The sequence below is a fragment of the Aptenodytes forsteri genome, unplaced genomic scaffold (genome assembly GCF_000699145.1).
Source record: "Aptenodytes forsteri isolate BGI_AS27 unplaced genomic scaffold, ASM69914v1 Scaffold81, whole genome shotgun sequence".
Classification (NCBI taxonomy): Eukaryota; Metazoa; Chordata; class Aves; order Sphenisciformes; family Spheniscidae; genus Aptenodytes; species Aptenodytes forsteri.
In genome coordinates, this window is record NW_008795259.1 from 6292053 (window position 1) to 6303624 (window position 11572).

At 40.1% G+C, this 11572-nt stretch overlaps 1 long non-coding RNA gene across 1 annotated transcript; it reads left to right on the forward strand.

Moving 5' to 3' along the window:
- Positions 1–6258: 6258 nt before the first annotated feature.
- Positions 6259–7848, forward strand: LOC103898845. The gene is made up of 3 exons (XR_657570.2): positions 6259–6356; positions 7261–7366; positions 7461–7848. It is a non-coding gene; the product is annotated as an uncharacterized LOC103898845 (long non-coding RNA).
- The last annotated feature ends 3724 nt before the right edge of the window (positions 7849–11572 follow it).

Genomic DNA, 11572 nt, shown 5'->3' on the forward strand with positions numbered 1-11572 from the left:
TGATGGCGTTTGTCTTCCCAAGTCACCATTACGCGTGATGGAGCCCTGCTTTCCTGGGGATGGCTGAACACCTGCCTGCTGATGGGAAGCAGTGAATGAATTCCTTGTTTTGCTTTGCTTGCGTGTGCGGCTTTTGCTTTGCCTGTTAAACTGTCTTTATCTCAACCCACGAGTTTTCTCACTTTTACCCTTCTGATTCTCTCCCCCATCCTGCCGGGGGGGAGCGAGCGAGCAGCTGCGTGGGGCTTAGTTGCCAGATGGGGTTAAACCATGACAAGCCTGAAGAAAGGAAGCTAACCGGTACAGCTTACAGCGAGGAGAGCTCTGTCGGTAGGCAAGGCTGAGACAGGTGGGGCCCTGGAGTTATAGGCAGAGTCCAGAGCAGTGATTTGCAGTCAGCGGGCACACAGCTGCCCTTGGGGTCAGGACGGAGGTGCAGAGCAGCAGTGCCCTGGGACAGAACATAGCGACCAGTGAGAGAGAGAGATTGGCTGGAAAAGGAAATTTTGAAAGCAGCAGCTCTGCAATTTCCTCTACAAGAAAAAATTAGTCAGAAGGACACAATGTACTCAGAACTATAATACAGAGGAAGTAGAAGCTCTAGAGGGAGGGAGGGTTTTTTTCTTCTTTTTTACAGCATCCAGGACCAGCCAAACAACAAGCCTCATTCAGAGAAAGGCAACAGAAAACAGCTTAATCATAATCTCTTTTCCTTTCCATTACAAACTATTTCAGGGTGTCATTCACTTTGAAATACATCAGCCTCTCATTATATCAGGCAATCCAGGCCGATTGCCATACTGTGTCGCATCTACTTTTGCCCAGGATTGATGGTTCTTCCACAACCAGGGGATTATAGCAGGATATTTCTTTGACAACTTGTATTTTAATAATTCCTGCTATCACCTCAGAAGTGTTAGAAGGTTAGGGAGAGACAGTGACAGGAAATATTAATGCTATAGTAAGTATTCAGTCCTAGAGGTTTAATCCATTGTGCGTGATTTTCAGCTTTACCGTGGCTGTGAAGTGTCATCACCTCACCTTGATTATTTCTGGGTTTAGTTTTCACAGTTTCCATTCTAGACCTATTCCTGGTGCTCGACTGGACTGAAAAAGGGAGGGAGAAGAATGACCATTTTGGTCCAGAATGCCTGGACAGAAAAGATACTTTAGAAATCCAGCAGGAAGGGAGATGCTCCAAGGAAAAACTATGTCTCTCCGATATTTTTGTCTGGTCAGGCTTCCTGGTGTCTCTAACCTGCAGAAGCTCTACCTAGTGATAAATCTCAATGGTCCAAATAAACCTTGAGCATCCTGATCACATCTCCTGTCTGCTCCTGTGCAGTGCTGGCAAGTGTGTGGGAAATACGGCTACAAAGCCCCTTTACCCACCCCTCAAGGACACTACTGTCTTTTGGAAATACTCCGGGAAGCAGTCTGGGTCAATTATTATCTCCCCTTTCATCAGCAGAAAGAACAAAGAGCATGGGATAGAATCACAGCCTTCATCTATTGACAAATTGGAGACCAAAATTATCCCCAAACTGATTTCTGATCTATACAAAATAGTTTTACTGTAATGCACAGGATATTAGACATTAATCATAATGACTTTACCTATCAGATTCAATGTCATCCTTGCTCCCCTTCAAGATGAGAGAGGAGCTCTAGACCTCTGCCGAGGTCTTTCATTTTCCCACGGCAGTTTTGCACCTCAGGCCGCAGGTGAGAGCTGGCACATTCAGTAACAGAGTATACAAAATACTCCTGGGAACCACCATGCTATACCTCTTTTTGGCTTTTTTTGTTCTTGAACCCTTACAGATTCTTACCCACAGTCATGCAAGTGGGCAAGTTTTATAGGAAAAAAATATTGAAAGAAACAACAAGTATTATATTAGCATAAAGTCCATTTACACAGCAGCAGCTTCTCCAGAAATGGAGACCCACCTAACGATAGAAACAGAGGAACAGCAAACTTGTTGCTCTGATACAGAGCTCATCCATGCCAATGGATGAGCGAAAGCCTGGAGCACTACTGACAGAAAAATCCCTAGCAAGGGGCACAGGAATGGCCCTGGAAGACCTGGAATAAGAAAAACCTTCTCACCCCATCTACCAGGATATCCCACTTCCCAGAAAGTAAGTGTATGAGAGAGAGATGATGCAGAAGAGACAGTGATTGCATTAGAAGCAGATGTAAGAGTGGAGCCATCGAAGGTTTTAAAATAACAGTCACTTCTCACCGAGTCGAAGAGAGACATGCACTGTGGTGCTAGAAGTACCATCAATGAGCATAAAATAAAAAGCTGTAGCACTCCAGAAAAGCAGGAAGCACAAGCATACACAAAGTATCAAAATGGAAACTGAAGGCAAAGCTTCAATTAACCTCTTTTCTGTCCCCGCTCTCGAAGAAATTTGCTATTTTGGAAGCTCAGGGACTACATGAATAGTTCAATATAATGATTTCAAGTAAAAAAGAGGTAAAAAAACCCCACCAAAAATCCAAACAAAAATTTTTATTTATTAAGGGTGCTCATGATAGACATAGTACTTTCAGCCCTTGTCTTCAGAGCCTCTCCACAGACATTTGCCCATCCTCTTGTTTCTCTCCTATGGTCTGTATCGCCAGCATTTCAGACCTCCTCATGTTCATAAAAAACCCTGTACTTGCAATAGCTTCTGGGTCTTTTTCTTGCTTTCCAGTCAGCAGGAAATGTAGCCTTATTGGTTTATAGATCTCTTTTCATGAATGTAGAAGCAAACAGGAAAATTAAATTATCTTCATTTTACATTTAGGTCTGTAAGTACTTAGTTCAATGATTACTCTTAATCTTTCACTGGAAGATGCTCTGGAGTCTAGATAAACTTCCTCTGAAATTGCCGTCTCCTACACTGAGTGTATCCTTACCTCAGATTATTGCAGTAAGACTTGATGCCCCCAAAAGTCCTGGTCACAGCTGGAGCACAGCCTTCTGAGGTAGTTCATATCAGTCACAGGGGGTCTCACAGCAAATACCTTGTGATACCTCTGTATCCAGAGAGGTGCCAGTAGAAAACTTTCCTGTGGGATCTGATTATATCTACCAACCAGCTGCTGTATTTTGTGTCAAGTGGAGCTTTGCCAAGGTATGCTGTTTCAACCCCATATGAAGTAGCCTTAAATGTATCTCTGTGCCTGTGCATTATGACCATTAGGTTGAAACTTTCAAACAGTACTGTCCCATTCCCAGAATACAGAGATACTCTACTATTTGACTATCATGCTTTGCTGCTGCTCTCTTTATGATGTTTTTCCCTCTGGTCTAAAGCATTAGTATGAACTACATAATACCTATCTAGAAGATAGTGCTTTTACTTTTCTACCAATGAATACCAATGATAGGACGAGAGGAAATGGCCTCAAGTTGCGCCAGGGGAGGTTTAGATTGGACGTGAGGAAAAATTTCTTTATGGAAAGCATGGTTAAACATTGGAACGGGCTGCCCAGGGAAGTGGTTGAGTCCCCATCCTGGAGGTATTTAAAAGACGAGTAGATGCGGCACTTAGGGACATGGTTTAGTGGGCATGGTGGTGTTGGGTTGATGGTTGGACTCGATGATGTTAGGGGTCTTTTCCAACCTTAATGATTCTATGAACTAACCCCACCTCCCTCTGGTGTTTAGCCAAATTCTATAAGAAGCTAAGTCAATGGTGAGAAATGGTACAAATATTCTGGTTTGCCTTTTTGCCCACATTCTTTTGGGGACATTAGCACATTCAGTGGAACAGAGACTACAGTTTTCAGTGACGCAGACTTTTGTTTATCAAGTGGCGATGATGTTCAGAAAGACATCAGAAAGACTCTCTTTCTGGTTCATCTAACATAATGTGTGTCTGAACTCAAAAGCTGATGACAAAAAAAAATTAAAAAAATAAAATAATTCCAGAGTAATTTCACCCCCACTCATCACATCTGGGAAGTTTTGCTGCGTACAGTTTCCAGTCTGATTCTTCTGTTCCTTCACTGCATATGGAATATTCTCAACTAAATTTGCTCATTTGAAAGCTGATGAAGCTCAGGCTGTGCTCAGCAGATAATTAAATTCCTTGGCTTTCAGACTCCAGCCGGCCCTTAGGGGATCAACACAGTAGAGGACTGTATCACCCTACCTTAAGGTACCTGGCCTCTAATGCAAAATCCCAAACCCAAAAGTCACATTCTTTAGCTCCATACACAGCTCACTGGGAGACACAGGCCATGTAAAAAAGCATCCCAAATATCCTGCAGGTTGAGCAGAGCAGCATGTAGGCTTCCATCTAGACAAAGCTGTAAGTATATCTGAATTCTTGGTCTTTCACTCAACCCTCTGACAGAGTTTATCATTTCTGTTTCATAATACTGCCAGAGGCCCCAGCTCTGGCTGACTTTTTTTTTAGAGCATGGCTGCATTTCAGATGACCAGTTCTGAACTCAGATAAACAGCGGGCATTGCAACACGTGGTTTGTGCCTGCTTGCCAGTGATACCTGTTCTGTTTACTGGAACTAAGAGTCATGAACTTCTCAGCTTTCAGGCAGATTGACTATAGAGGGAGCCCGAGACTAGGTAATGAAGTCAGACCGGGATTTCTAGATAACATCTGCAGAAGTCTATCTGAAAACGGGATCAGTCACCCTTCAGAGGCACCTACCTTTCTTCTGCCTGAAGAGGGAACCGCAGATGAGTAATTTAGTCTACAGACCTAACTTTTAAAAGTCGAAAGTTAGGACAGCTGAACCTCCACTGTTAGTCATTAGCTTTACACACTGTGCAGCTGCCTTCTGGTTTACTTTTTCTTGTTAAAAGAACGTTATAAATAGTCGATCAGACACCCAAAAGGTCAGCAGACTGATATGCTTCTTTTAATGCAAAGTATTATTTGAAACATTTAAGATAGATAATTATTAATATAGTAAAAGACAAACATTTGTTAAAAGATTTGCCACGATCTCAGTCCTTTCCCTAGGATTTTAATATTAATTAATTGCCCATAGTCTTTTGATCTTTAAAATGCTTTCCAATATATTCAGCACATGATTCAGAGCTGCTTCTTCAAATATCTCTTCCTCTCCCAGCTGTTACATTTTTGCTGCAAAGCTTTTGCCCAGTCTAGAAAACTCTTAAATATTTCCTTTATTTATATAGTCATAGTAATGAACAGAGCAAATATAGGGAACCTAATGGATTGTATTTATTTTGCTTCAGTATCGATTTTCTGTTATCTCAGAAGTATTATAATTAAAAAAAAAGAAAGCGTCTTCTTTTTCAATACAGAGATACTGAGATAAATTAACTCTAGTAAAGTCAGCATATTCAAATCAAGCAGTAATTTAGCCCATTTATGAGAAATCCAGACATTTTTAGAAATGGTTCTAAATTATATAGCAAAGTCATGTAAGACAGGATTCCCTTAATAGAAAAAGTGTTCAAAATTTAATAATTCACCTGTTTGAAATAATAATATTATTGAAACTATTTGAAAGAACCTCCCAACTGGCCAAAGAGGATCTGCATTTGTGGTACTTCATATTCATTGGTGCTGTCTCAAGATTCAGCTTTGAATTCTGAATCATTCTTTAATGTTTTGTTTTCTAATCTCATGGGGAACACTGCTTTGAAAAATACACCTTCTTTTTCTGGCAAGCACCAGAAATCCTTTTTCCAGAAACTTCAGATAAACCTCAGATCATAAGAGGCAGTGAAAGTAGAACAACATCAATGTACTTACAGAATTTGACAGAGAAAAACATTTATTTTTTAACTAAAAAACAAGACTTCATAAAAAAGCCAGCTAGCTATAACTGTGAAAATTTCTCCCCACACTTGGGCTTATGCGGTTGCAAGTAGACCATGGTGAGCAGCCTTGTGTGAACAGCTAGCCAGAGCTTTGAAGTGATGCTATCTGCACCTTTCTTTATGGGAAGCCCGTGGAAACACTAAAGAAGCTTTCAGTCTCTGAAGGTAGTGTTCCCTTTATCACACTTTCAAACAATGAACTTTTGGCATGGAGAACATAGAGCTCTGCTACACAAGATGCATTAAAGTAAAAGAATTTGCAAGGAAGTACCTCCTATTTTGTCCCATACTTCCTCTGATTTCCAGCAACCTTCTATACCTTCCCGAGCTGCAACAGTTTGCGCTATTCCCTCTGCACCTTTAAGGAAAGAGATTCAAACAAACAAAAAACAACCCACCCCTCTTTCCATCACACCTGAGCTGTATCAAATCCCTCCTCTTCCTACGTCACTTCCAAGCCTGATGTTCCTCTAGCTGCAATGTTTCCCTTCTGCCCACCCCATCATGCTTTCCAGCTAAGCATGCTTGGCTCCTCCCAGGTAAGGAAACCTCTGAGGGGATGCACAGGAAAATGGGAGAAAATTTTAGAGGAAGAATTATTGAGGAAAGAACAATATACAGCCTAACTTACTGGGGAAGAATAAATCATGTGAAGACAAAGAGATAAAGAAAGGTTAAGGCAGAGCTTTCTGATGAGTGTTTAGAATCTGATTTTTATGATCATGTAGAAATTTGTGCAAATAGCACCTGGACCTTTGGGGTCTTTCAAGTGGTCACTCTGACATTAACAAGAAAAGAAAAAATGATGGGATGTCATCAGAGAATATTGCATTTGGGATAAAAACCTTGGTGCAAAGGTTATTTTCATTTCATAATGCGCTTTCTGTATTCCCAGCAACTATATGTGAACAACAGTGGCATTTAAATGTCAGAGGTGAAATCCAGACTTCACTGAAGTCAGCTCAGGTTTCCTGTCCGCTTCAAAGGGACCAGAACTGGAGCAGAGAGTTTTGCAAGGAGGTTTATAATCTCTAAATATATATTGGCACTCCTACTACTGCTCCTCTGCTAGTATTGCATAAATGTCCCTCAAAAACTAAACATAAGCAGAGAGCAATATTCTTTCTCATCAGTTTCCACAATGCATTGGAATGAAAGGATGAAGCATTCTGACTTTTATCATTAAAAAAAGGAAGTCTTCTTAGGGTTTTCCCTGCCAATGCTTTAACAAACTGCTCCCACCCCCAAAGCCCCAGAGATTCCTGAAACAGGGAGAGGGAGGGGTGAGAGGGAGATACTCACCTTTCAGAGAAATTACTTTCATTTCCTGGGAAATGATTGCAATAGCATATCACATACGAAAGAAATTCAGCTTCTACTGTTTCAGCAACTGTAACAATAACTACTCTGCATTTATATAGAATCTTTCACCAAATGATCTAGGTATTATTTAGTCTAGAAACTCTTTGAGATGGCATCTGTCTATCATACCTTCGTAAAGCACTTCGTACAGTGGGATCCAATATGGTTGCAGGATTTAGGAGCTAAGGTAACAAATATTTCCTCTTTAAATGAAAGCAAATAACGTAAAATTCTCAATAGACATGCAGAACAGTTAATCTTTTTAAAATTTTGTTTTACAGACAAGGAAATGGGACACAAGGAGTGCTAAATCACTTGAAAGAGGTCATCGTGATTCTGTGGGAGCATTTAAGGAATTTGCTGTATCTCTAGGAAAATTTTGCAGAGCTCTCGCTCCTTGGGGGCTGGGCACGGAGAAAAAGTTTGTATTAAACCAAAACAAACTCAGATATGCTTGAAAATTGTCAAAGACTTCAATATCTCCAAATGGATGAGAACAGATTTAAATTGATGATGCTTTTGGGACAATCCAAGATTCATGCAATATACTTAAAATAATCTATTGCAGACTTGTTCTAGTTAACAATGCAGTTCTATAGGGATGTTTTAGCAAAAGTTCTAAATTGTACTGATTTTCTGGCCAAAAATCTAAGAAATAAAGGACATGCCTGAGAGCTGAAATGTATTTCCTACTTTTGCACTTCTGGATTTATTGAAATTCTTGTGGTTATCACCTGAGAGTATGTTGGGAAGGTTTTACACTAAAACACATGTAAGGTCCCTACCCTGAAAAGCTGCAGATACAGTAACAAAGCAAACAAGGATGCTAATGACAGCCAAGTGAATTAACCAGTAGAAGCACTGCAAATGACATCCTAAAAAATGGCATTATAATCTTTCTCTTAAAATTCATTTTGAGGGCAGATTTCAGTGAAGTACATTTTTAGTGTAATTAGAAGCCAGGTTCTGATTAGAAGCAATCATTAAACTATCTATAACTAGAAAAATTGCTGCTTTTCTGCTTATTTCTAATGTTCTATTGTTCTGTACTTTTCAAAGTTAGCACCTGTTAAATATCAGTACTTTTTTAACAAGAAACTCTAAGTAAATTCTTTTAAATTGAATCTCTGTTGCTAGCACAAGCAATTGAAGCCTTCCTGCTCATACTGCCTTAATCGTTCAACATATTTATGTATCAACCTTTTCAGAAGTTGAAATTCTTACTAACTTCAGGCCATTTAATCTTAGAATTCACTTTGGAACTAAATTTTCTCTGCATTTCCTATTATAAAGCAACAATAAATGGAAGCTCAGAAGCCCATCTTAAGCTATTTGGTAATGTCAAAGCATTATGTGACCTCTGAAGTATAGTACTAGCCTGACTACTGAAAGGTCCCTCAGGAGCTAATAAACCTACCCAATTTCAGAGACAAACGCTCTGTGTATTATACTTCATGGGACAGGAAGCTGTGAAAATCATTCATCGCCTAGATCACCAAACTGAAGTTCCTTTCAGTCACTTAGAAATGCCAGCTAAGATTGCCAAAAGGAGCACATTTTCAGCAGGAACTGCACAGGCTCTTCTGGAAGGACTGCATTAAAACCAGCCTATGCCTTTGGCTACTAGGCTGTGCAAAAAAAAAAAAAAAAAAAGAGATCCTCACACATTTTTTTTTCTCAAACTGTTTTTAAAACTCACTTTCTTTGCTAAAAAAGGTTGCTAGTTCTCATTATTTCATTTGAATTGTGGAGTTCCTCAGAAAGAGGAATTAACCCCTGACCTAAACTGCAAACTCAATAAACTACTGCTGTGTCTGGGGCATATATAACAGTATCTACAGCTTTGTCACGCATCAAGGGTCATGCTTGAGAACTTTTCTGTTGTGAGTCAGGAAACACAGCAAGACCACAGAGTCTTTCCAGTGTTACCTACCGAGGAGGTGGCCACCTTTCCTTTTCTGACAGATGTAGAGCTTGGAGAGGGCAACATAAGTTGAATGATGGAAGAGTCTGGAGATGCCACCCAAGAAATGGCATGTGAGCCAAAAGACACACTGTCTTTGTAATGAGACCTTTTAGAAGTGCAGCTCTTTAGTATTACCAGAATGAAATTCTTCACCTAGCACAAAATAAAGGAATGCCTTCCTTCCTCCGACATTACGGCCTCTTAGTAATTAAAATGTTGAAACTGCATGGCAAAAAATTGACATATAAATGCATGTGTGACGGACAGGATTGGTTTTGTTTTTTTCCTCTCAGTAGGTGTTATGTGTTAGTCTGTTAGATAGAGGGATTTGTAAGCTATGGAGCTTTATAGTTCTAAGGTCAAAGAGCTGCTTCTGCTCCTGTGTGTCAGGCACTGAACTTATGACCCTGGACACTCTTCAGTTACCACAGATCTTCACATTCAGCTACCCTGAGGGTGCATCGCATGTTGCAGTTAACATCTAACATAAAAACATTTGGCATTTCTAAATCACTTCTTTCCCCTACGATGGCTGTTACTCACATTAATGTTCCAGAACACCCATTTTGAACAAGTGAGAGTAAAACATCTAGAGAAATTCATTATTAGGTAAGATTTATCTGGTACAAAGATTTTCTACACAACACTTCAAGAGTTCCAAAGTAGAGCTACCTGGCCTACAAAAATGCTTCCCTTTCAGATCTGTTTTTGCCTTTCTAGTTAGACTATTCCAGGATATTTAAAGCCTTTTAAGAATCTCAGCTAATAAAAGAAAAAGGAGAGAAAAACCAAATGCAAAAGTACAGACCCTGCATTCTGCAGTCCCACCATCTAATATGGAAAAACGAGTTTCTCTGTTTTGAAAGATATGCTAAGTATTACCTCCTTGTGTCACCTTCAAGTTTTGCTTCATGAAATTATATCAGAGAATGTCCTCTCCTGAAAACAGTGCTATAAGCTGAAGTTGGAGCCATCTGGTCACTACTTACTGTACAGCTAGCAGTTCACTTTGAGTAGCTGTCAGATTTAAATAAACAATATTATCGTGCTGAGTTGATTTTTTCCCCTAAATTGCACCCAGTCTTTTTGAGGCTGGTCCTTTGTTAAAAAAGAGGCTACAAAATCTGTATTACAAGAAGGTGTATGATGCCTATAAACCAGAAAATGAGGGAAAAAGTGTATAGAAATGAGTATTTTCTTGTCCCTGTTGTCATCATTAGGAAATTAATGTTTACAGCTGAGATTTCCCTGTCATCAGTAAAGGCGCTGCAACAGAACAGAGGGATGCCAAAGACACATTATGCTTTCTGTCTGCATTTTTAATTCCTGCATTAGACAGCAGATACAGCAAATCAGGAAGTTTAACTGATATTCTTTAGGGGAATGAGGATATGAAAATAAGATGAGTACAACATTCACGTTAAGAAACTAAATCTCAGAAGGCAAGAAATATAGCCCAAGAGGAGCTCAAAGCTCCTCTGCCTTAAATATGGTCTTAATGATTTTGTAGTAAATTATATTTTTCCACAAGAAAATTAGTTTCATATTTCTTAGGGCAGCATAGAAAGGTAAGAAAGGCTGTGAATGTGTTCTGTCTCTTCTTTCTACGGCCTGCAGGAAAGCTGAGGCCCTACGAAGACACATTGCCACAGTGTATCGCAAGGCACTCACTGGCTACACTGCTGTATCCACAGTACCGTGTGGGAGGGGAAGGCTGTACCTCAGAAGGAGACAAATTCAAAACTGTGCTTTTCTTTGTATATCCAGATGCCCAGAGAAGTGCTCATCTCCCTGAGCATCTCTCCTTGGGATTTCCTGAGCTCAGACCATCCTTCTAAATGACAGCTAAAAACCAAACTCAGTTTGGAATAAGCTAAACTTTTCCACTGAGCATCTAAAGCTGTATCCCTTGAGCATCCCAACATTTGAATAGCAATCTCAAGATTGAAGCAAAAGATGGATAAAGATGGCAGGTGAGCTGAGCCATCCATGTTTAAGATCAAGCTCCATGAGTGATGAAACATCAGAACCACTCACCAAATGTAATTAACTCAGTGACAGGTGGCTATGCTGGCAGTGTTTGAATATATAAATTTGGAGTGGTAGCTCTTCCCAGTGTATCTCTGTGGCTGCAAACTCAAATGCCCAGTGATAATACAGATAAAAGAAAGTGTCACTAACTGCTTTAATATTTCTAGCATGTAAAACAGTACTGCCACGGTTGTGAACTGTGTCGGGAAATGACAGCTCACATACACACACATTGGTTTATGCCTTTTATGCTGCCTACATAAAATATGCCTGCATACCTTAAGACATATGTAAGCAAACTGGCCACTGGCCTCATCTCCCAAGCAGCTCCATATCAGGACATCAGGTGGTGTTGTGGTTTAACGCGGCAGGCAGCTAAACACCACACAGCCGTTC